This window comes from Sinohyriopsis cumingii, chromosome 16 (assembly GCF_028554795.1).
Source record: "Sinohyriopsis cumingii isolate HCF-2022 chromosome 16, ASM2855479v2, whole genome shotgun sequence".
NCBI lineage: Eukaryota > Metazoa > Mollusca > Bivalvia > Unionida > Unionidae > Sinohyriopsis > Sinohyriopsis cumingii.
In genome coordinates, this window is record NC_142976.1 from 92,995,074 (window position 1) to 93,019,078 (window position 24,005).

Genomic DNA, 24,005 nt, shown 5'->3' on the forward strand with positions numbered 1-24,005 from the left:
CAGATCTTACAGCACAAAGAAATATAGAGAAAAACAATATAATATAGTCCTCTACTTGACCATGGGTAACAATATTTTCTAAAAAAATCTATTTCCTTGTGGAAAATTTCATTCTCAAAGGTTCCAAATGTTTACAAGATAAAATCTTAGTTTTAATTAGATGGTCTATGACAAAAACTATTATAAAAAGCATGGTAAACACACTGTCCTTGACTCACGCAAAGATAATAATCCTAACAATTAACCCATCCTCTGAGAGAAAATAGTACATATGTTTACAGAATTTAAAAAATCAATGATTCAGGCCAGGTAGAAAATGAACTTGATTTTGGACAAGGTCAAATCCAAATACAATTATCGATAGCATATAATTAAATAGAAAAATTATTTAAAAAAAACTAACAAACAATGCAAATGAAATATACATAACACTTGAAACACTTCAACAATGACTCTAAATCTTGAGAAGGTCTCACACTGGTTTACTCCACCTGTTGGAGTCTCATCCATACCGGTCCCATTTTGAATAGAAAACTGCAGAGGCAGTGCAGAAGTGTGAGCAGCATAAATCTGAGAAAAGCAGCACATCCTCCATTAGTAGTTAAGTGGGGCACTATACGTACAATGGAAATTAGCATTACGGAGACCCCTGGGTGAATATACGTACAATGGAAATTTAACATGGCGAAAAATCGTGGGTTAATATACGTACAAGGGAAATTAACATGGGAAAAAAATAGTGGGCCGATATACGTACAAGGGGAATTTAACATGGGGAATAGAGTTTGGGGGGTTGTTTAGGGACAAAGGGGAATTGAATATGGGATTTTTATTTTTTTTTTTAATTTTTTTAAATTTAAATTTAAATTTAAATTTAAAAAAGGGGTAGGCAATTGAAAGGCTATCTCTTTTCGAGAAATATGGCTGGCCCTGAAAAGGGCCTTTGGGTTTATGTTAATGTATTCATTAACATAAAGGGCACCGCATTGGTCTTCTTCTTGTTCTTAGGCTGCGTCTCACTGTTGGTCCGTAAATCAGCACTCTTTTCAGGCATCCTTGTCTTTCAACGTAGATCCTACGTATCCACAAACTGGTGTTTGTCCTGTGGACAACGGTCCACTTGGATCGGACATACATGAGCATGTCCGTTCTGAACATCATGGAAGACACAAGGGTGGATGATTCTACTGTGGTCCACATCTTGAAGCGACGAGAACAGGTGAATCAATGCAGTGAACTGCGCTTATTTATAGGTAGAGGTAGGATTGAAACGGATTGAGTTCATTCACCAATGCAAACACGCGTTATAAAATTCAGTCAGCTCGCATCCAATCCGAAGAGAACAGTCTGTGACGTCACGTGGTCTATATAGATTCGTTAGCGCTTGTGTGCAGTCAATCTATGCGACAATGATTCAACATGACGGAAACTCAGAAAACGATCCATTGGGGTGCACCAGCAGGGGAGACTGCCCAAGGGAACCCGGACTTACTTTCAGAAGAGGTGAATTGGGATTTTGTGGATTTTCTCTCCTCGCAAGAATTTGTTCCGGAACCTTCGTTATCTTCTTCATTACCGCAAGTGGAGAATTTTAGACAGAGACAGAAAGAAGAATTGGAGAAATTTATACAACGACAAAAGGAAGCGGAACAGGCTTTTCTCCTACAGCAACAGCAGCAAGAAGAAGAGGTAAGAAAAAAACAACAGCAACAACAGCAAGAAGAAGTAGCAGCAAAGAAACAAGAGGGTGAAAATCAAACGGTCACGGTACTGTTGGACATTTTAGCGGAGTTAAGAAGTCTGAAACAAATGTATCAGACTTCTTTATCACGACCGAAGAGAATACGACCTTCCCGAGCTAAACACGTCAACCCTGTGACTAAGCCTACCGTACCACCCTTAGTGATTTCAACCCAATCATTATCATCATCAACATTACGCAGTCCAGAAGTAGGCCTTGGCCGTGGCAAAGGCTTAAGGCAGTTAAAGTTGATTGGTTAAACTCACCCCTGCACCAAAATAAAAAGGCCCTTTTCAGGGCCACCCACATTTCTCGAAAAGAAATACAATTTCAATTGCCAATAACTCAAAAAAATATTAAACAGCCCATTTTACCCTTATAGTACGTCTCTTTGTATGAGTGCGTGAGTGTACGTTCTTATTTTAAAATCAAAACTCAAAGACACTTACCTTATATCATTAATTTATTCTTTTATCATTGTTACAATCCAATTCACAATTCACAACAGAACACTTTAATTAAAAGTTCATTGACTTCTTCTTTCTCCTTGTTTAGTCTCTCTGTTTTTTGAATTTCTTCACCGTCTTTTCCTCTTCTTTCTCCTCATTTTCTTCCCTTCTTCTTTTCTTCTCCTGTTTCTTTGCCTCTTGTAAATAGAATTGTCTTCTTTCTTCCTCTTCTTCTTCTGAAGAATCCCTCTCTTCCTCTGAAGAATCCCTCTTTTCTTCTGAAGAATTCCTCTTTTTTTCTGATTCCTCTTGTTTCTTTTTTGGGCAATCTGGAGACCAATGTCCTTTTTCTTGACAATAATAACAGGTATCTTTACTTTTGTCTTTTTTAGCCCCTGTTTTTTTTTTTCTTTTTAGACGGTCTGGACACTCTGAAGACCAATGCCCTTTCTTCTGACAGATATAGCAAGTATCTTGACTTTTATCTCGAAAGGAAGGAGAGTAGTCCGTAGGCTGGTCTGAAGAGAATTTTCTAATGACCCCTCGCAAAGCTCTGACGAAACGTTCGATTTGGTTAGTCTCTTCCATCGTTGTGCTCGGCTTGAGAGTGAAATGAATAGTGAAAGGACAAGACACACACCCTTTTATATACGCTGGTCTGCCATGACTATAAATTAGTCCATGGTGTTTAAACTTGAGTCATTTGACGTTTTGTACTCAAGATGAAACGATCCTATTCATTCGAGAAGAAAGAAGAAGAAGAAGAAAGTAAGAGGCAGAAACGTGATCTATCGCCTCGTACCAGGGCTGAAATCTTGGCACAAATTCATGCCAGTGATTTTGAAGAGGACATGAGTGAACCAGAATTTGAAACCTCTAAACCAAGTTCACCACCCTTAGTCAACCCTGAAAAATACTATTCCATTCGAGAGACGGAAAAGCGCTCCTCTAGAAAATTTAGAACCACGGCTTACAAATACACGGTGAAGTTTAAAGATTTCAAGGCTGAAGTGCCGTTAGAGAAAGTAGAAGTGTTTATCACTGGGGTGTGGGATTCTCTGCTCACTGCACTCAAGCGACAATGTCAACCCAAAGAAGACGATCGCTTGAGACTTTCCATACAACACGACGGTTTGAAATCCCCTGTTTGGATCGAGTTTAGCACCCCTGCAGAATTGACCGCTTCCAAAGTCATGGACAAGATTCAACACGTGCAACAATCTAATGACCAGTTTGACATCACCGATGGAAAAGCCACATTGGACATGACCCACGTCTCTCCTCCTCAAGGGACCGGACGCAAAAAGATGTTATTGGTGAACGAGCTTCGCAGCATTAAGCGTAGCCTTGTCCAAATTCACAATCCTCATGACCAGATGTGTTTAGCCCGTGCCATTGTGGTGGGACGAACCTATGCCAACAAGAACGACACGACAGAATGGAAAAGAACCTGGAACACTATTCAACGATCCGATCGAGCCAAACAACGAAACGAAGCAGAACTCCTGTTGCAACAAGCTGGCCTGTCCAAAGACACACCCTGTGGCATTCCTGAGATGCAAAATTGCAAGATGCCCTAGCTCCACGCTACACCTTGAAAGTGCACCCTCAAGAAATGCGCGGGTCTCTGTTGTTTCGAGGCCAGGATTTTAAGGACGGAAAATACATTCATGTTTATTATCACGACGACCATTTCGATACCATTACCAGTATCACCGGATTCCTGGGATACAGTTATTATTGTGAGAAATGTGACTATGGTTATAACAATCGAGAGCAACACAAGTACTGTGGAATGAAATGCCCAGGATGTTTGGCCTCTCCACCCTGTCTGAGCGAAGAACCAGTGCCTTGTTCAACTTGTCTGCGCACGTTTGTCAGCCCTACCTGTTACCAGCAACATTTGAAAACACAAGGTTCACAGAAGAAATGTGCTTGTCAACTCCTGAGATTGTGCCCTACGTGTGGACAAGGCATACTTACCAACAATGCCAAGGCACACGTATGTCGAGGAAAGAAAAAAATGTCCCATTTGTCACCACATCGTGGACTTGGAACACGAATGTTACGTGCAAAAATACCAACCCCCACCAGAGAAAGAGGACGGTCACAAGAAGAAAGGCAATTTCATCTTTTTCGATTTCGAATGCATGCAAGAGACCGACATTCACATCCCTAATTTCTGCGTGGCTCATCGTGCGTGCGAGAAGTGCATTCAAGAACCTATCTTCAGTCATTGCCCTCACTGCAGCAAGATTCCTGGAGGACGTGAAAAAATCTTTCGGGGACCGAACACGTTAGCCGATTTCGCTCGATGGGTCTTAGACCCCATCGACAAGACTTGGAGCCAAGAGGACATCGAACGTTACGGAGATTGTCATCGTCATGCCACGGTGATGGCTCACAATTTTTCCGGATACGATGGACAGTTTCTTTTGAGGTACTATACGGAACAAGGCACCGAGCGTCCTAAAGTGACTTTGAACGGAGCCACAATCATTTTCATGCAAGTGGGACAAGTACAGTTTAAAGATTCGATGAGCTATTTGGCCATGCCTTTGAGTCGAATGCCTAAAACGTTTGGAATGACAGAAATGGCTAAAGGGTACTTTCCACACTTTTTCAATACGGAAGCCAATCAACACGCCGTTCTACCCCATTTACCTGAGGCTCACTATTAAGACCCCGACAACATGCGTACCGAACAACGAGAAGCTTTCTACGCTTGGTACTAGGCTCACGCCTCGCACCCTTTCGACTTTCAGGAAGAAATGCTAAAGTATTGTCGTTCCGACGTGGACATTTTACGGCGTTGCTGTGGAAAATTTCGAGAACTGTTCATGGAACACGGAGGGGTCGATCCTTTGAAAGAAGCTTGCACCATTGCCAAAGCGTGTTCCTTAGTGTATCGACAACGATTCATGCCTGAAAACACCGTGGCTGTCATCAGCCCTCAAACGACCCACTATGTCAAACGTCAATACTCGGTCAAAGCCCTACGTTGGTTACATTACTTGTGCGACAAGGAAGACAAGTGGATTCAGCATGCCCGCAACGGAGGGGGCGAAAAGACCATCGGAACGTATTCGGTCGATGGCTGGGACTTAGAAAACCCCAAGATCGTGTACGAGTTTAACGGTTGCTTATTTCACGGATGTCCCGTTTGTTACCCTGATCGTGACACTAAAAATCAGTTTTTACAACGGACCATGGAAGACTTGTACCAGGACACTTGTCAGCGACGCCTAAAGTTAGAACAGCAAGGATACCAAGTGGTGGAAATGTGGGAACACGAATACGATCACCGTTTGAAAACCGATCCCGAGTTTAAACGCCTCGTGGAAAGTTACCAGTTCATGGACCCGTTGAACCCGAGGGATAGTTTGTACGGAGGAAGGACCAATGCCACCTGTTTGCTGTACCAAGCCGACGAAGAGAAAGGAGAAGAAATCAAATACTTGGACGTGTGTTCGCTGTATCCCTACGTGTGCAAATATTGTCGCTTTCCCGTAGGGCACCCGCAATTGCTGACGGAACACATCGACCTGAAAAACATTCGACAATACGAAGGCTTGATCAAGTGCAAAGTTTTGCCTCCCACGAACCTATACCATCCCGTCTTACCTCACCATTGTCAAGGCAAACTGATGTTTCCCTTGTGCCGTACTTGTGCCGAAACGTGCAACCAAGACCAACCTTGTCAGCACACCCAGGAAGAACGTGCCTTGACGGGAACCTGGGTCAGCGTAGAATTGTTCAAAGCTCTGGACATGGGATACCAACTGTTAGAAGTGTACGAAATTTGCCACTTTCCCAAGACACAACAATACCACAAGGGTGACCCTACTCAGAAAGGCATTTTCGCAGACTACGTGGATGCCTTTTTGAAACTGAAGCAAGAAGCCAGCGGCAATCCGTCCTGGTGTCACACTCCCGAAGACCAAATAAAATTCAAAGAGAAATACTACGAACAAGAAGGCATCTCTTTAGAACACATCGAGAAAAACGAAGGCAGGCGATCGTTTGCCAAAGTGATGTTAAATTGCTTGTGGGGTAAAATGGCACAACGACCGTGTTTACCCAAGACGGAATATTTGACAGAACCTTCCCGCTACTTTCAGATGATTCACGACAAAACCAAATACATGAAACACGTGGACGTCGTTCGAGAGGATTTGATCTTGGTCAATTACGAAGAAGATCTGGACTTTGTACAAGACGACCCTTTTGGAAATGTCATCATTGCGGCTTACGTGACAGCCCATGCTCGCTTAAAATTGTACGAAGCTTTAGAACTGTTAGAAGAACGCGTCCTGTACTTTGACACGGACAGTTGCATTTACATCCATCACCCGATTCAACATCACCCTGACATCGAAGGAGACCGTTTAGGAGCCTGGACAGACGAGCATCCCGACGACAAGATTCTAAGTTTCGTCAGTGGCGGCCCCAAAAATTACGGCTACGAATACCGGGACAAACAAGGAGAAGTGCACACGACGTGCAAAGTGAAAGGACTGACTCTGAATCATCGTACCAGTCGAGTGGTCAACTTTGGGGTATTGAAAGAAGCCTTACAATAGGGAGAGGATGGAAACTTTAAAGTGACCACCTATCAACCGAACAAGATTGTACGTTTACCCACTCACCACATCGTCAGTCGGCCCTTGGAAAAAGTCTATCAAATCGTGTACCAGAAGCGAGTGCGACTTCCCAATCACTTTACGTTGCCGTATGGACACGCTGGTATAAAACATTGGTTGTAAGAGGATAGTTACCCTACCAGAAAGATGACTTCGCCACAGCAAGAATCGAGTGAGAAACCCGATGAGAACTCCAAGTTCAAACCCTACCATTTTCCAGTCTTCTTACCTGACTATTGTGATTGTGCCCGTCGATTGGACACGTTTCAGAAATGGCCTACGGATAGGGAAGGATTACCTTCTTCGCATGTTTTAGCTAGAACAGGATTTGTCTACTTGGGACCCGAGTCAGGATTGGGATACGAAGTACAGTGTTTCGCTTGCGGACTGAAGTTACGAATGGATCTATGTATCTATAAAGATTCAGCTATTCTGGAACAAACTCGATGGTCTCCGCACTGCCCTTACCTTTCTATGGCCTTTCCACCCATCACACTACGGTACAATGTTGACGGTACCTTAGAGACGGTACCTTCCGAAACAAGACATAAAAAACGTAAAAAAGGAAAGATGTACAAGCTGGAGGCTGCATTGCGACTAGTATAAAAAAGGGGCTATGGTCAAGATCGATAGTTCATTGTGACTACCAAGACCGAGCAAACAAGATGAATACTTTCAGAGAAACACAGAACAAGTTGTTTAGAAAGGCACAATTCAAGTGTGAGGCTTCGGAAGTGGAATGCGATTGTGAGCCTTGCGATGGGTACGATGCTGTACGTTGTGACCTGAGCGATGCCGTAAAGCATCATGGGAACTTTAGTGTCCCTACCCCTATTATGGAAAGTGATGCTGTGCGTGTCAAACCTGAGGGATGCGAAAATGATGCCGCTCGTCCTCTTGGACATTTTACTGGGTTTCGTTTTAAAGGGGAATGTTCACCTTCACGTCTACCCCCTTACGGATGTCATCCAGCCCTGAGCAAACTCCTGTTCATGTCACCCAACCCTCATCGAAACGAACCTGTGAAAGACGAATATTCATTTCCTGTGCGTTTGTCGGAATACTGCGACTTTGAAAATCGTCTTCAATCGTTCAAAGGAAAATGGCCTAAGTATCTGGGAGGACCGACCTCCGAAGAATTAGCCAGAGCCGGATTGTTCTACTTGGGCGAAGGAGATAAAGTCAAGTGCTTCAGTTGCGGTGTGTCACTTCACCACTGGGAACCGCAAGATTCGGCCTACGTAGAACATGCTCGATGGTCACCGAATTGTCATTACATACCCTTAGTGGGACCGAGACATTGAAGTAACTTACCATGTCGTTGACGAAGAAGAAACCAGATTGGCTAGGAGTCAAATGTTGGACATCACCGAGACCAGTATTTAAACTTCATTTCAAAAACGATATTGAATCATTACCTAAAGAACTGCAAGAGAAGATTTACAAGGAAGTTTGGCAGGGGTTTGCCAGAGTGAAATCTCAATGGGTCACTGTAGAACTTTTGTGTCGAGAAATTCATAAGAGGAAAGTGAAAAAAGTCAACCAGTGTGTTAGATTTCTTTGGGTCAAGGCTGCATTCATCCTATTATATCGCTTTAGACCGTTTACATCAAAAGAGTTCAGTGACATTCTTGGACGTTACCCTGAATGGCAGTGGTCAGAAATTACTCACTATGTGGATTACTTTTGTGAATTGTACGGATTGACCTATTCATGAATACTTTACAAGAGAACATTCGTGCTTTGCCTGTGGAATTGAGAGAAAGGATTTACCGAGAACTGGTCAAAATACAAGTGGAACGCAAACTCGAAGTTATTGAACCGTTTTTAAATTATGCTCTGTTCCAAAGTACAAGAAGACTGATTATGAGTGGATATTACATTAGGAACAAAGTTAAACGAGGCTATTGGCCACCACCCAACGATTCCAAAAACAGTGTATATACTTATGGATACTTTACAAGAGAACATTTTGGGCTTGCCTGAGGAGTTGAGAGAAAGGATTTACCGAGAGCTGGTGAAAATACAAGTGAAACGTAAAGAACAATTGCATCCGTTACGTCACCAGATCTTTAACCACTGGTACCTGAATGGTATAAGAGAACTGATTCGTCAGAAATTGTTTCAATGGTCAGACATTGTTCAAAACTTTGAGGTCGCTAATGATCGACATGTTCATAATTATGGTTACTTCGAGATTCACCTAGTGCAACGCATTGAAGAAGACAAGTTACAGGATTACCAACATTTGTTACGTGGAATCTACTTAGCGGAAGAGGAAACTTCTAAACGAACTCTGACGTTTCGGTTACAGTATGCAAGATTTAGATTCCCTACTGGAGAACGAAGATCTCTGGCTAGAAAGTACGTGTATTGCATCCGAAAAAAAGAGAATATAAAAACAGGCTGCCATGCCACGGCATATGTCACATGTCATTGAACAGATTCCGTGGAAGGAACTGAACGACCATATTCAAACCGTGGATCATTACCATCGATTATTACAAGAACTGTATCCATTCAATTTGGGACGACAAGTGGTGTGTGTCTTAGTGACTTGTTTTCTGGGATTTCGTTTACCAGCCGATTCTTTGTGGACTCTTTACGATCAGTACTTACCACCTCAATGGCCTTAAATGGTCACGAAAAACTCCTTTTGCTCAAAGCCTTGCGTTTTCATCTGGATACTTCTCGACCTCAACAGGAAAAAAAGATTCGTCAACTTTTAGCTACCCAAGACGTGTATGACGATGTGTGTGTAGCTTGTGACTTACATCCCCATTGGACAGATGTCCGTGCCTGGAAAGAATGGGGTTTTGAGGCTTGGACCCAAGAAGTGGCCCAGTATGCACGAGAGTTGTTCAAGGAAAAAAGTTACTTTTCAACCCGAGTTAGTGACGGTGCCAGAAGAACCCGTCACCCAGGACAGGACTGTCGTGGACAGACCTGAAAGACCCTTTCGGGAGGACACTTGTGTGACCTTACCCCCTACTATAGAACTGGTTAGAACATTACCCAAAACATGTTGTTGTTGTACTGACACTTGTTTTTATTCCACGTTAATGGTTATCATGTGCCTTTTATCGTTGTACTTAAGCCTTTGGCTTTTATGTATTTATGTCTTTCGTATTCATGTTTGAAAAAAACATTCAATAAACGTGTTCTGAAAAAGTATATAAACTCTTGTCTTGTTTGTTTTTCGTGTCACAAGTGACATTTCTCACACAATGGCTACCTCTGCTGTCTCTGCTCCCTCTTCCTCTACTGTCAAAGTCATCGACGAACACTTAGATCGTGCCAGTTGGGAGGCTTTGTATCTTCGCCATCCCTTTAACATGCTCATTGCTGGACCTAGCGGTTCAGGCAAAACCGAATTCGTCAAACGTTTGATCGAACATAAACATCATTTGATCGATCGACCCCCTCAACGAATCGTGTGGTGTTACAAAGAGTCGAAATCGGCGTACAGCCTCTTGCGAGAAAGTCAAGGCGATTCCTTCGTGTTTGTGGAAGGCATTCCTAAAGAAGACGACGGCATCGTCTCTGACTCCCGTCAAACCCATTTGGTCATTTTCGACGACATGTTAGGAGAAGACGAAGAAGAAATTAAACTGTGGTTCACGCGCAAAGGGCATCACCGTAATGCCAGTGTCGTTTACATCACCCAAAATTTGTTTCAACAAAGTAAAGCCCATCGCACCATCAGTCTCAATGCGCATTACGTGGTCTTGTTTAAAAGCCCTCGAGATAAATCGCAAGTGCAAGTCTTAGCCAAACAGTTAGGAACGCCTTGGCTGACTCAGGCGTACGACGATGCCACTCAAACGCCACACGCCTATTTACTCGTCGATTTGAAACCTACGACCCCCGAGGATTTGCGATTTCGTACCCACTTGTTTCACCACTGTTGCCAAGACGGAGGGCCTGTCCTGTACACGTCTCCGTCCTCGACTTCATTTCACTCCCCATCAAAAAATCTATAAAAACCTCAGACCCTTTTTCGTCTGTCTCACACAGTGTGAACATGACGTCCCTTCAGTCGCATCTTCCCGTCAAATTGATTCGTGCCTTGTATGGCATCAGTCGAGAAAAAATTCCACAAACACGAGCTCGTGTCTTAGAAGCTAGTCTCAAAGAAGTCTTACGATGGTTCACGGTGACGGCACGTCAATTACTCCAAGGAATCATTCAGATTCCTCATCAAACCAAACGCTTTTTCGATCGAAACAAAGTCGCTTTGGTCCAACTGGCCGATCCCCGCATCGACACTCAAACCAAAAAACAAATCATTTTGAAACCTGGAGGGAGCGGTACTCTAGGAGGGGTCATCATTCGCTCTCTCTTAAGATGGGATCCTAATGCCCCAAAAGTTATCCCCAAGACAAAAGTCCAACGAAGCCCCAAGAAGAAAAAGAAAAAGACCAGGTCCCCAAGGAGAACTTCTCCAGTGGCAGGACCCTCCTCTGACCAGACACCACCACCCCGGAAAAAGAAAAGAAGCCCCCAGAAAAAGAAACAGAAAAAAAGTCCCCAGAAAAAGAAAAGTCCACAGAAGAAAACTAGTCGCAAGAGAGGCACTTCGGCCAGGACACAACCTTACACTCGCAAACCACGACCTGCCACAGCGGTGACTGCGTCTCCGGCATCCTCACGTTTATCCACTTCTCCGTTGATGACACCCAGAACTGAAGAGTACTTGGAGACGTTGATCACACCAAGAACTTCTCCGTTGATGACCCCCAAAAGAACTTCCCCAGTGGCAGGACCCTCCAATTTAGCGGCAGTGGCTGCTGCTCACAAAGTACCTTCTCCCAAAATCAAAGTCCAAGAAAGATCGGGCATGTTACAAAGTTTACTGGATTTGTCCAAGCAAGAACTGGCTCGATTTAGTCCCTTGCGTACCCCTGCACGACGTGTCATGCCTGTCCTCAAACTGATACGACGTAAAGACAATCAGTGGCGACGCGTTCCAGTATAAAAAAGGCCTGTGACCGAGTAGGGTATCAGTGTTTTTTTGGTGCTACTGAAGACTCAAAGATGTCACCCTCCAGAAAACCCCAAGGAAAGAAAAGGAAAGGACTGTCACCACGTTTAGCCAAACATAGGGACATGTTATCTGTCCTGTCCAAAGCTTCTCCACCCCTAAGAAAAAAACTCATTCAAACGGCCTCCAAAGAGGTCATCGATACCGTGTGCGAATGTTGTTTGAACGTTTTGAAAGGCACGATTCCTTTGTCCAAACACCAGAAACAATGCTTAAGCAAACATCGTCACGTTCTTCGCCAAATGGTTCAAAAGAAAATTCCCATTCGTCAAAAAAAGAAGATGTTGGTCCAACGTGGAGGCATTTTGCCTCTCTTGTTAGGCCCCATACTGAAAGGAGTCTTGGGAACCATGTTGGGAGGACTGGTGGGAGCAAGATAAAAAGGCCTTCGGAAGTCCCAAGATCTCAGAATCGACCCCTGACAACCCCATGGAAGGACGAAAACTAGCTTTAGTGCCTTACAAACGATGGATGGAATACCATCGGTGGCAAGAACAACGCACCCCGCATTTACCTCCCAATCCCAATTTGAGCGAGATGTCCCAGTTACAACACGAATTGCAGTCCTTGATGGATCGCCATGATTTGTCCGAAACAGAAAAATCGCAAAAGTACGGTCAACTCTTGCAACGACTGCAACTCTTTCACCAGAAAGCTTTAGACGAAACAGCTCTACCCACTCTGAAAGATTTTAAAACCTTGATGAAAAGTCCAGCACCATCACCAGTACCAGTACCAGTACCACCACTACCAGTGACCAAGACAGAAAAAGGAAAAGAAGAAGAAGAAGAAGGGTTTCAAACTCCACCAGAAAAAGTACGCAAGTTAACAACACCACCTACCTCCAGAATTGGATGGATTAAAAAGATGATGGCCACCCCTTCTTCATCACAAGAGAAAAAGAAAGTGAAGACAGAAGTGAAGACAGAAGTGAAACAAGAACCGATATCTCCCGCTCAGACATCCTCCTCCTCTTCAACACCTATTGCCGGTCGCACACGCAAAGCATTGCAATCCAAGAAAATACCCCAAGAGAAAAAGAGTAGCCTCTTCCAAGAGTGGGTGCCTTATTAACACACCAACCAACCAACACAAAAAAATAAAAAATGGAAAAAGTCTTAGCCAGCATTTACTACGATCCCTCGCATCCTGCAGGTTACGCAGGAGTTCAAAAATTGTATCGTGCTGCCAAAACGCGACTGAAAAGTCTCCGTTTACCTCAAGTGCAACGATGGTTACAAGAACAAGCTACCTACACTTTGCACAAACCCATTCGACGCAAGTTTGCCAGAAGTCGCACCCGAGTGGAAGGCATCGATCATCAATGGCAAGCCGATTTAGCCGATGTCTCTCATTTGGCCAGCTACAATCGTGGCTACAAATATTTGTTTTGTGTCATCGACGTCTTTTCCAAATTTGCCTGGGTCGTGCCCTTGACTTCCAAATTGAGCAGCGAGTTAGTACGAGCCCTGCAACGAGTGCTGAAACAAAGCGGTCGTCACCCTCTTCGATGGCAAACGGACAAAGGCACCGAATTTTTGAACCAAGCTTTCCAAAAAGAATTAAAGAAACGTGACATTCATTTTTTTACCACCGAGAATCCCGAAACCAAAGCCAGCATCGTGGAACGTTTTCAACGCACTTTGAAAGAACGCATGTGGAAATATTTTACGCATCACCACACTCTGAAGTACATCGACATCTTACCTCACCTGGTGCAAGCGTACAACCAATCTTACCATCGAATCATAGGACGTGCCCCGCAAGACGTGACTCCCGAGAACGAAGTGTTTGTGTTTGAGCGCCTGTTTGGTACATCCCCGACGAGGGCTGTCCACAAGAAAAGTGGAGAGTTGGTCGTAGGAGATTGGGTGCGCATTGGCAAAACCAAACGCACTTTCGACAAAGGTTACTTACCTAACTGGACGACCGAATTGTTTCGCGTCACTGGACGAGTGCATGGCCGTCATCCTGCCGTCTATAAATTGGAAGACATGAACGGAGAAGTGCTCAAAGGAACGTTTTATTTGCCCGAGTTACAACGTGTGACCAAAAAAGAAGACGACGTGTACGACATCGAAAGCATTCTCGAACGCAGAACCCGTAAAGTGGGCAAACGACGTGTCAAAGAAGTCAAAGTACGTTGGAAAGGATATCCACCCAGTTTTGATTCTTGGATCGACGCTTCGCAAGTCATCGACTATAAAAAGAAGTGACCATCATGCCCTTTCACGCAGCAGACGCAGCTACGTCGACCACTCCTCCTTCACCTAGTTCTTCTGTGCAAGATTTACAAAAACAACCCTTGTGGGTGTGGTGCGGATAACGTGTGCCTAAAACGCAAATCGTCTTTTTCTGCCAAATCTTCGTGGTGTATTGTGTCATCGGGGCAGCCATTGCCAATTTGAGTTTGCAACAAGGAGACAAACAATTGTGGACCATTTTATTGAGCAGTTGCATCGGTTACCTACTTCCCAATCCCTCCCTGAAATTCTCTTCCAACGGGAACCACGGGAACCTTGTGTCCAGTGTCAGTGCCAGTCACCAGTCCAACCACAACCAGAACCCCATTTTGAGCTGAGACACGCCTCTGACGTCCAGTAATAACCCCTCGGACAGCCACAGAACTCTGGAATTATGAGTCACGAAAACCAATTTTACTTAACCTTACCCAGTGACAGTTCCATGGAGGTGTTTCCCAACAACACGTTGTGCTGTTACACGGCCAAATTACCTCAGGCCATCCCCTTAGATCACGAAGCCCATTGGGAAGTGGCTTTGGTAGAAATGAGTCACCCAACACAAATGAAAAACATCACTGAAACTCAAAACACTTTTGACGTCGAAATTCTGGACCCAGCACTGCATCAAACCATGACGACCACTTCTCAACATAGATCACATCTTGCGAAGGACCCAATGCCTCACAACAGCAGTGACCCTTCTCCTCCTCTTTACGTTTATCACTTTAAAATTAATTCAGGCCATTATTTTAGTGGTCAACATCTGGTGGAGGCCATCGCTGACAAATTCTATGCAACCTTTGAGAAAGTTCTAAAAAAACGTGTCATCATCAAGTACCACAAACTGTCTCACCGTCTACTCATCAGATTTGATAGTGAGGATAGAAGTATACGTATTAAATTTTGCCCTGGATTGTATGACATTTTGGGTGGAGACCTCAATTTGGTCACGGATAAGCAGACCAAACAAATTCACATCGCAGAGATTGACAACAACTTGCATTTTGCGAGGTATTTTCGTTACCCAGTAGAACTGAACCAAGGACTGAATTTGATCTTCGTGTACTCTGATGTGGTGGAGTACAACGTGGTGGGACACACCTCCGTGCCGTTACTGCGTGTCATTCCTTTCAAAGTAAATTCTGCCATGGCCACTGACGAGGAAGGTGGAAACACTTACCACGTCCACCGCGAATTTGTCCATCCTCACTATTTGCCTGTCAGCAAGTCGTATTTGGACACGGTCAACATTGCTATAAAAGGAGATTTGGGACAAAATATTCCATTCACCAAAGGAAAAGTCACGGTGAAACTCCATTTTCGAAAACGGTTCTCTCACGACTCGTAAGTAAGTCATGTATCCAGTGTACCGAGGGGTTGCACGACAGCGAGGACACGGTTTAGGAGACATGTTAAAATCGGCCTTTCGTTCGGTGGCCCCGGTGTTGAAACCGATGATGACACGCGGATTGCACGCTTTGAAAGATGCGGCACTGACGCAAGGCAAAGAATTTCTCCAAAATGTCATCATCGACAAACAAAACACTAAAGAAGCCTTCATGAGGGCTGGCAAAAATGTCTTGCTGCAAACGGGCAAAGACATTTTAGGTCGACGAGACACACCTATAAATGCCCTGCACGCTACCGAATCAAGCATTCAGCAAGGACAAGGCAGAAAGAGACGACGAAGAAAACACCCTTTCACCAGACTTCAAGCGAGAAAGATCAAGAAAAGAAGAAGAACCGTTCGAGACTTAGACGTTTTCGATTATTGAGACACAGCAACAAAAAAAATGATGCACCGAGAGTCTTGCGCTTGTTCCAAGACGGAACTGGATCTGTTTGCCATGCCCCCCACCATGATGACGATGCAAGAATCCCAATGGGTTGAATTTCATCCCGTCTCCTCATTGGCCGATTCCGCTCCCATCGAGTTTGAAATCAAAGGACAGCCCGAAGATTACATCGATCTGAATAGCAGTTACTTGTACTTGAAAGTCAAAGTTCTAGATAAGACTGGAACTAGTATAGACGGTAACGAGAAAGTAGCTCCCGTCAACAATTTCATGCATTCCTTGTTCAGTGGAGTGGACTTGTACTTGAATAACAAACTAGTCAGCAGCAACATGGATACATACCCTTACCGTGCCTACCTGGAAAATCTCTTGACGTACGGAATAGACGCCAAGAACACCCATCTCAATGCCTGCGTGCTATGGGAACCTGACGAAGCGGGCGAATTCGATAAAAAAATCTTGAACCTGACCCCAAATCAAACATAACCGTCAATGAGGGATTTATAGAACGAAGAAACAAAATCAAAGATGGAAAGAGTTTAGAACTGATGGATCGTTTGCATTTGGACATGTGGTTGCAAGAGAAATATTTGCTGAACGGAGTCAATGTCCGCTTGAGACTGAATCGGAGCAGTACCGCTTTCCATTTAATAGCTGATAGTGACGATTACAAAAGCAAAATCGAGGAGGCCAAACTCTACGTACGACGCGTGGAAGTGTTACCTAAAGTGGGAAATGACATCAGTCAAATGTTGAGCAGAACGACCGCCAAGTATCCCATACGACGCGTGGAAGTGAAAACGTTCACCATTCCTGCTGGACAGCATTCCATGATCGAAGATCATCTGTTCCAAGGACAGTTACCCAAGCGTTTAATCCTTGGTATGGTCTCGAATGCAGCCTTCAACGGAGCCTTCGCTGAAAATCCTTTTGAGTTTAAACGCTTTTTTGTGAAGAAAGTCGAAGTCAGTCGCGATGGCAAGACCTTGTGTACCCGACCTTTCGAACCTGTCTTTAGTGACGACGAGACTAAGATGAATTACTTAAGGTCGTACTTGTCCGTGTACGAAGCCACCGGTCAGTTAGGAACCAACACCAGTCACGGCATTACGTACGAAGATTACGCAGGAGGTTATGCTTTGTGGGCTTTTGATTTCACTCCAGACCAAGGCAGCGACGAGGGACATTTCCACCCTATAAAATCAGGCCAGATTCGTGTGGAACTTCAGTTTGCAAAAGAACTGCCAGCAACAGTGAACGTCATCCTGTATGCCGAATTCGATAATACCATAGAAATCAACAGTTTGAGAGAAGTCATTCTAGATTTTTAGAAGCCATGGAAGACTGTTATCCCTCTTTACCTAGTGGAGAAACTTTAAAGATGGAATGTGAGGAGACCGTGGAAGGAGAAGAATCTCAAGACAAAGACGAAGAAGTTGTCATAATGAAGTCAAGATGGCCAGAACAAGAAGCCCATTTAGTCTCCTGTTTTCCCAAACACTTGGTCGAAAAAATGACGGAATTGATCAAGAAAAATTGCTATGGATGTCAAAACGATCATCCCAGTCAAATTCAACACGATAAATGCCTGATGTTGAGTCAAGAAGAAAATTGGACGAATATCTGGACGACGCTTGGAGTCTCATCTCGGACGAAGACGTGTTACATCAGTGGTATAAAGACTTGCGTGAACATTCTTGTCCACCATTAACCAGTCAAGAGATCCATCGTATCGAAGCTCTCCTGAATCAGAGTGAGGAGACGAAACGAAGAAACGGTTATTTGTCAGACATTTTCAAGCAAAAAGTCAGGATCGAATTGACGACTTATTATTACCTGTGAAGAAGAAAAAAAACATGGATACCTGGGAACTTTATTACCTTTTGAACCACAGTTCGTATACGGCTTCTTGGAATCCTGTCGTCTGTGCTAAAGATGAACTCCCTCATCGCAAACCTAAAAACCATCAAGCTTACGTGATCAACACGGACGAAAGTCATCTCCCAGGAACCCACTGGGTAGCCGTCTACTTTCCTCAAGAAGGATGTGTGGAATATTTCGATTCGTACAGATTGCCCCCTTTGGAAGACGATATCATCGACTTTATGAGAAGAAATGCTCAAACCACCCGATTCAATAATGTGAAATTACAAGGCACAGATTCCTTGGTGTGTGGACAATACTGTGTGTATTTTCTGCATCATCGCAGCCTAGACTATTCCTTAGAACATTTAGTGACTCATTTTGATCCTCGTTCTTCTGCTAGAAACGATGTGAAAGTAGATCGATGGTTTTGTGACCATTATGCTTATCTTTTGTCTCAAGCTAGGAAACGTAGTGTCCATCAATGGCCTAATGATTTCCAACAGTGGAAATCACAATTTCATTCACAACGTTGTCAGTCCTGTTTAAAGTAGACTGTCAATCGAGAAAAAATGTTTGCGATTTGAAACAATTGTTTGATGTTATCATGTTGGATTATTGTTAAAAATGTTAGAGTTGTTGTTTAGTGTTAAGTGATTTTTGAATAAAAAATGTTGTGTTTTGAAAAAAAATGACTTTGTCTTTTGTTTAGCTATAAGAATGTTGGATTGATGCTCTTTCATTTCTTACTATCCCTCTCATGACACTCATTGAACGTTGCGGCTCGAAATCCGTGTGGGGGATGTTTTCCTTCACGTCCGCGCTTTGACTTTAAGAACCGGGGTTGTTTCCAGTCTAACCATCCATTGTCGACTCATCCTCCTAAGAAGATGTGCTCCAAACTAGCTAAGCTCAACGAAGCCTACGTGAATTTGCATAGGGTCAGACACAGTCTGATACCGAAGCCAGAAGAAATAGAGAATGTGAGAATGTTAAAAGTCACTGAAGACCTGATAGAACAGCTCTTCAGAGAAGAAATGAACAGGGAGAAAGAAGAATGGACAGAGAAGTACAGACTTCAGAGACAGCAGCAACAGCAGCAACAACAACAACAGCAGCAGCAACCTGAAGCTGACAGAGGCTTTGTCGATTGTCGTATCGACACCAAAGAGTTCTTCTTCTCTTTCCGAAGAAGCAGACCTATCGCCAGAAAGTCTATCCTCAGAGGACATCGCATTCTTAGAAACTAAAAAAGAATGCCATAGCAAACAAAAAAACAGCCCTTTTCAGGGCTACCCAATACTCTAGAAAAGAAATAACCATCCATTTGCCAATGTGTGTAGGTAGAGTAGTGTGAATATAAACACTCTTTCTTAAAAAAATGTGAGGGTATGTGTTTGTGAGTTTGTGTGTTTGTGTTTGTAAGTGCTCACGTACGTTGGTGTGGATAGTAGATTAAAATCATGTTTTTTTTGGTGTTTGAGGTGTATATTTGGAGTTAGATTGGATTGCTTTGCGTATGTAAATAGTCTATTGAAGTGATTTATAAAAAATTTTAAAATAGTGATGGGTAGCATAAAAATTGAGTGAGTGTTTCTTTTAGGTCGGCGAGTTGTTGTTTTGGGTCATGATCTAGGTAAGATCAATTTTATGTTTTTAGGGGGATGTTTTCCATCACGTCCGCGCTTTCACTATAAATTGAAACTCGTTCGGCAGTCTAGCTACCCTTGTTGATTGATCAACACCAAAAATGAACACGAGACTGGAGAAACTGTTGGAACTTCATGTGCATCTGGAATATGCCAGGCGCATATTAAATGAACTAGCCGCGGAAGCCATTGTGGAAGAGGGAAGGATAAAAGAGGAGGAAAGAAGAAACAAAGAAGAGGAGGACAGAAGATATAAAGAAGAAGAGGAAAGAAGATACAAAGAAGAGGAGGAGGAAAAGGAGAGAAGAAGAAAAAATTTCAGAATCCCAGAAACCGAAAATTGGGATTCTGAAGCCACATATCCTGCCTCTGCTCTCTCCCCCAAAAAGGTAAAAAGTAAGTGGGGGACAAGATGTGTATGTGGCGCCAGGCCTGGAAGGTGCCACCATTAACCAGGTGTCCATGAAGTTCCAAAAAAAAAAAAAACCAGCCCTTTTCAGGGCTACCCAATACTCTAGAAAAGAAATAACTATTAATTTGCCAATGTGTGTAAGTAGAGTAGTGTGAATATAAACACTAACTCTTTATTATTAGTGAGAGTGTATGTGTTTGTGTGTTTTTGTTTGTAAATGTTCAAGGAAGTTTGTGTGAATAGTAGATCATGGGTTTCTTTATTGTTTCTTAGCGTATGTGGAGAGTATAGTTTGGGTTTGATTATATGAAATGAGAAAAGTGGGGGATGTTTTCCTTCACGTCCGCACGTTGTTGGGTCATGATCTAGGTAAGATCAATTTTATGTTTTTAGGGGATGTTTTCCTTCACGTACGCGCTTTCACTATAAGAACCCACAGTATTCGTCGTTCAAACCATTCTACAAAGAAGATGGCTTCTAACCAAATGGACAAAATACAAACATTGCAAGACGTTTTAGACAACTTAGGAATGATGGAACAGATGTTAATAAGACTCGTTGAAGACCATTATTCCTATAGTCCCCATCGTGTAAAGATGGAAATTAATAACTTAAAAAAGGTAAAGGACAAGATTAGTGGTGTCATGAAAGAGATAAAGGAGGAGAAGGAGGATGAAGAGGAAAGAATAAGAATAAGCAAATGGAACGAAAAAATTGAAAAAGAAGAAGAAAATGAGAAGAGGAAGAAAGAAGAGGAGGAAGAGAAGAAGAAAGAAGAGCAGGAGAAAAAAAAAGAAAGAGAAGAAGAGAAAGAGTGTAGGAGATAAAATAAGAACTTGGTGGAGAAAAAGAAGAAATTAGAAGCAGAAGAAGAAGAAAACCCAAAGGCCCTTTTCAGGGCCAGCCATATTTCTCGAAAAGAGATAGCCTTTCAATTGCCTCCCCCTTTTTTAAATTTAAATTTAAATTTAAATTTTAAAAAAATTTAAAAAAAAATAAAAATCCCATATTCAATTCCCCTTTGTCCCTAAACAACCCCCCCAAACTCTATTCCCCATGTTAAATTCCCCTTGTACGTATATCGGCCCACAATTTTTTTCCCCATGTTAATTCCCCTTGTACGTATATTAACCCACGATTTTTCGCCATGTTAAATTTCCATTGTACGTATATTCACCCAGGGGTCTCCGTAATGCTAATTTCCATTGTACGTATAGTGCCCCACTTAACTACTTCCATTGATCAGGCAAACAACATTTCCTGTCAAGTATGCCATAGACAGTTCAGAGCACAAGTTGGACTGATCAGCCATTCAACCAAACAAATAACTGATGTTATGGTCATATTCAAAATAACGGAAAAACAACAAACAAAACAACAACACTAGAAAAAATTGCAGTAAAGATGTAGCTTTACAAGGTCTTGGAAGAGATGATACAATTTTTGTATGGTCCATCATTACATCATATTGCCATGGTCCATCCATCAGTTCTTCGTTAGGTTTTGCATTTATCAGTTTTCAGGCAACACATATCTATGTGAGCTAGAGCACTTGTTAAATTTCAAAAAGGCTCTCTCATGGTTCTCACACATTTCTAAGGATAAATTTTCAGGTCATTTCCAGGGGTCTTCCAGGATGAAATTAATTTTTTCAAAGTTCACATATGACCATTACTGAATAGAATTAAAGAACATTTTAGATTGTAAAACATGCATTTTCTAAATCTAAAGATGTTTCTATTTCAAGACTCTCCAAAACATCTAAGCCAGAAAAGATGATCATGTACAAAACAACATGTATCACACAAAACAAGTTTGATTATATTCCAATAAATTGTCATGTAAAGTCCTTTCAATGTACAAATTAAAAACTCTAACTTTATTTTGGTGACCTGCATTATGTTGCTAAGTGGGAACGACATAATGAACATAAATCAGTTTTATTTCCTTTCAAACCTTCAATTCTAAAGAATTTATGCATCTTATAGAAAGTAAACATTTCCTATTACAGTATTACAAAAAAAATAAACGCAAATAATTTGAATCTTGTCTTGTAACGAAGAGAGTTTAACCCTAAATTTATCTATGCCAATAAAATCACAAACAAGATTATTCACACAACCTAATTTTCTAAAGACAATCTGGTTAAAATATCCATCATTTAAAAAACTATTTCAAAAGGGTTGATTTAAATTTTGACAAAAGACCATCAAAATTATATACTGTTGTATAAACAAGGACTGAATTTCCTGTAAAATCAACTTATCTTGTGATTCGTTAAACCAGTCCCCAAACCTGTATCGATACAGGGGCTCGAACCGTTTTTTAATATATAAATAAAGAGATGACAATTTCTCATTTCAGCTCCATGATTCAACAATTTGGACTACAAATTTGGTTTAAAACAAATAGCATTCTGTTTTCTAATCCAGGTTTCCTCCAAATATTCCCACCTCATTTTTCATATTTGGACATTTAAGTTGGGGTGTGGGGTCATTGCTATTGCATATCGAAAATTTGGAATTTGCCGCCACCATGCGGTAGCGACATATGGTAGTCGCTTACCAGTGGACCTAGACAATTTTGTGTTATAACGACTTATACCTGCATGAAATCAGTAGGAAAATGATTTATTTTCTCAGAAAAGCCAAGTATTATAATTGTTATGTCTTTAATCCGCTGACAGACTAAACAAAACAACGGCATTGATGAAACCTAAACCGGTACTCGCCATTTGCATTACTCGGCACTTCACAAATCTCAAAGGACAACATCAGAAGTCACGTGAAATCGACAACTCCATTTTAATGTCGTTCTAGAGCAATTCAATTCAATTAAATGAAAGTCAAATATTTTTTTGTAAAAACCAGCAATCTGGCCAGTCGGATTTATCAAGCAGAGAGCACGTCAACATGGTAATCGCGTGATACAACAAAACTCCAGAAGTTGTTCTTGGAATATATAAATATGGAAAATGTTCTGTTCTTTCATTCTTGAATTGTTTATTACAACCAGTATATGACTTGCATTTAATATTTTTTAAAAAAAATTTCTCCACAACATCTGAAAATGTGGGTTGTTAGATTTGTGTACTCTTGTAACTAGCAATGCAGATTGCGAATACCAGGTCACATTTCATTAACGCCGTAGTTTTGTCTTGTCTTTCAGCAGATTAAAGGCATAATAATTTTAATTCTCACAATTTCTGAGAAAATAAGTAATTTTTATATCCAGTTCATGCATGTATCACTCGATCTAACAATGCTTAAAGCTTGCTAGGCCATCCAGTAAGTGGCTACGCTTTGCCACCACGATGTTTGCCTCTTGTGATGCTCGAGTGGTTTTCATACATTCCACGTGAGGAAAGATATGGATATTGAGCCAACTTTGAAATTAAAAGTCTACTAGATGAATCTTATCACTGCGCGTTTGGATTGACTCAGCATATATGTTTATTGCATGCACCCAAATGATCCATAATGCACCCTCCGAATATTCTGGTAAGAACTCGATAAATTTAACTCAAGATAGTTTAGATAAACTCAGTTATATGATTGTTTTGGGCATCAAGTGGTGGTGAAAAATTCTCAGGTTTTTCCCGACTTTCGTAAATATTTACAAAATTCCAGGACTTTTCACGGTTTGGAATTTAAACAAAATTTCTCCAGACTTTTCCCCCGATTTCCCAGTAGCGTGGGAACCTTGCACTCTAATGACTTGTGCACAATTTGGCATGAACTTTTTAGTTTGATATCAATTGAATTAATAGGTGAGATTTATTTTTGTAAGAAATTTTTAATCAGATTTAAGCCATACTGAGTTGTGGCCCTTTTTTGATCTAGAATCGGACATTCCAATAACTTTGAACACCGGTACTCACACTTTTGATTTCGCAGTTGTAAATATTAAATCACCAATGAGCTGGTGATCAGCAGATTCTGACCACATTTTACAGATTTGTGGCCCATGTTTAGATTATGTATTATGATGACTAATGTTAGACTTCAATCAAATTCAGTATTAAGTTTCATTACAAAAAGATCTTAAATGTGTTTGATGATGGGCAAACTTGGACCACATTTTGTACTGTTACAACTCTATAGTCTTAAACTATGTAATCGGAAAGAGTGAAGACAAACTAGTAAATGCAACGAAGAATTTAACT

At 42.0% G+C, this 24,005-nt stretch overlaps 1 long non-coding RNA gene across 1 annotated transcript; it reads right to left on the reverse strand.

Annotated features, from left to right (window-relative positions):
• Window positions 1-392: 392 nt before the first annotated feature.
• On the reverse strand, window positions 393-22,984 carry LOC149780999 (uncharacterized). Its single transcript, XR_016415191.1, has 2 exons — window positions 21,074-22,984; window positions 393-589 (listed from the first exon to the last, which is right to left on the reverse strand). It is a non-coding gene; the product is annotated as an uncharacterized LOC149780999 (long non-coding RNA).
• Between the last annotated feature and the right edge of the window lie 1,021 nt (window positions 22,985-24,005).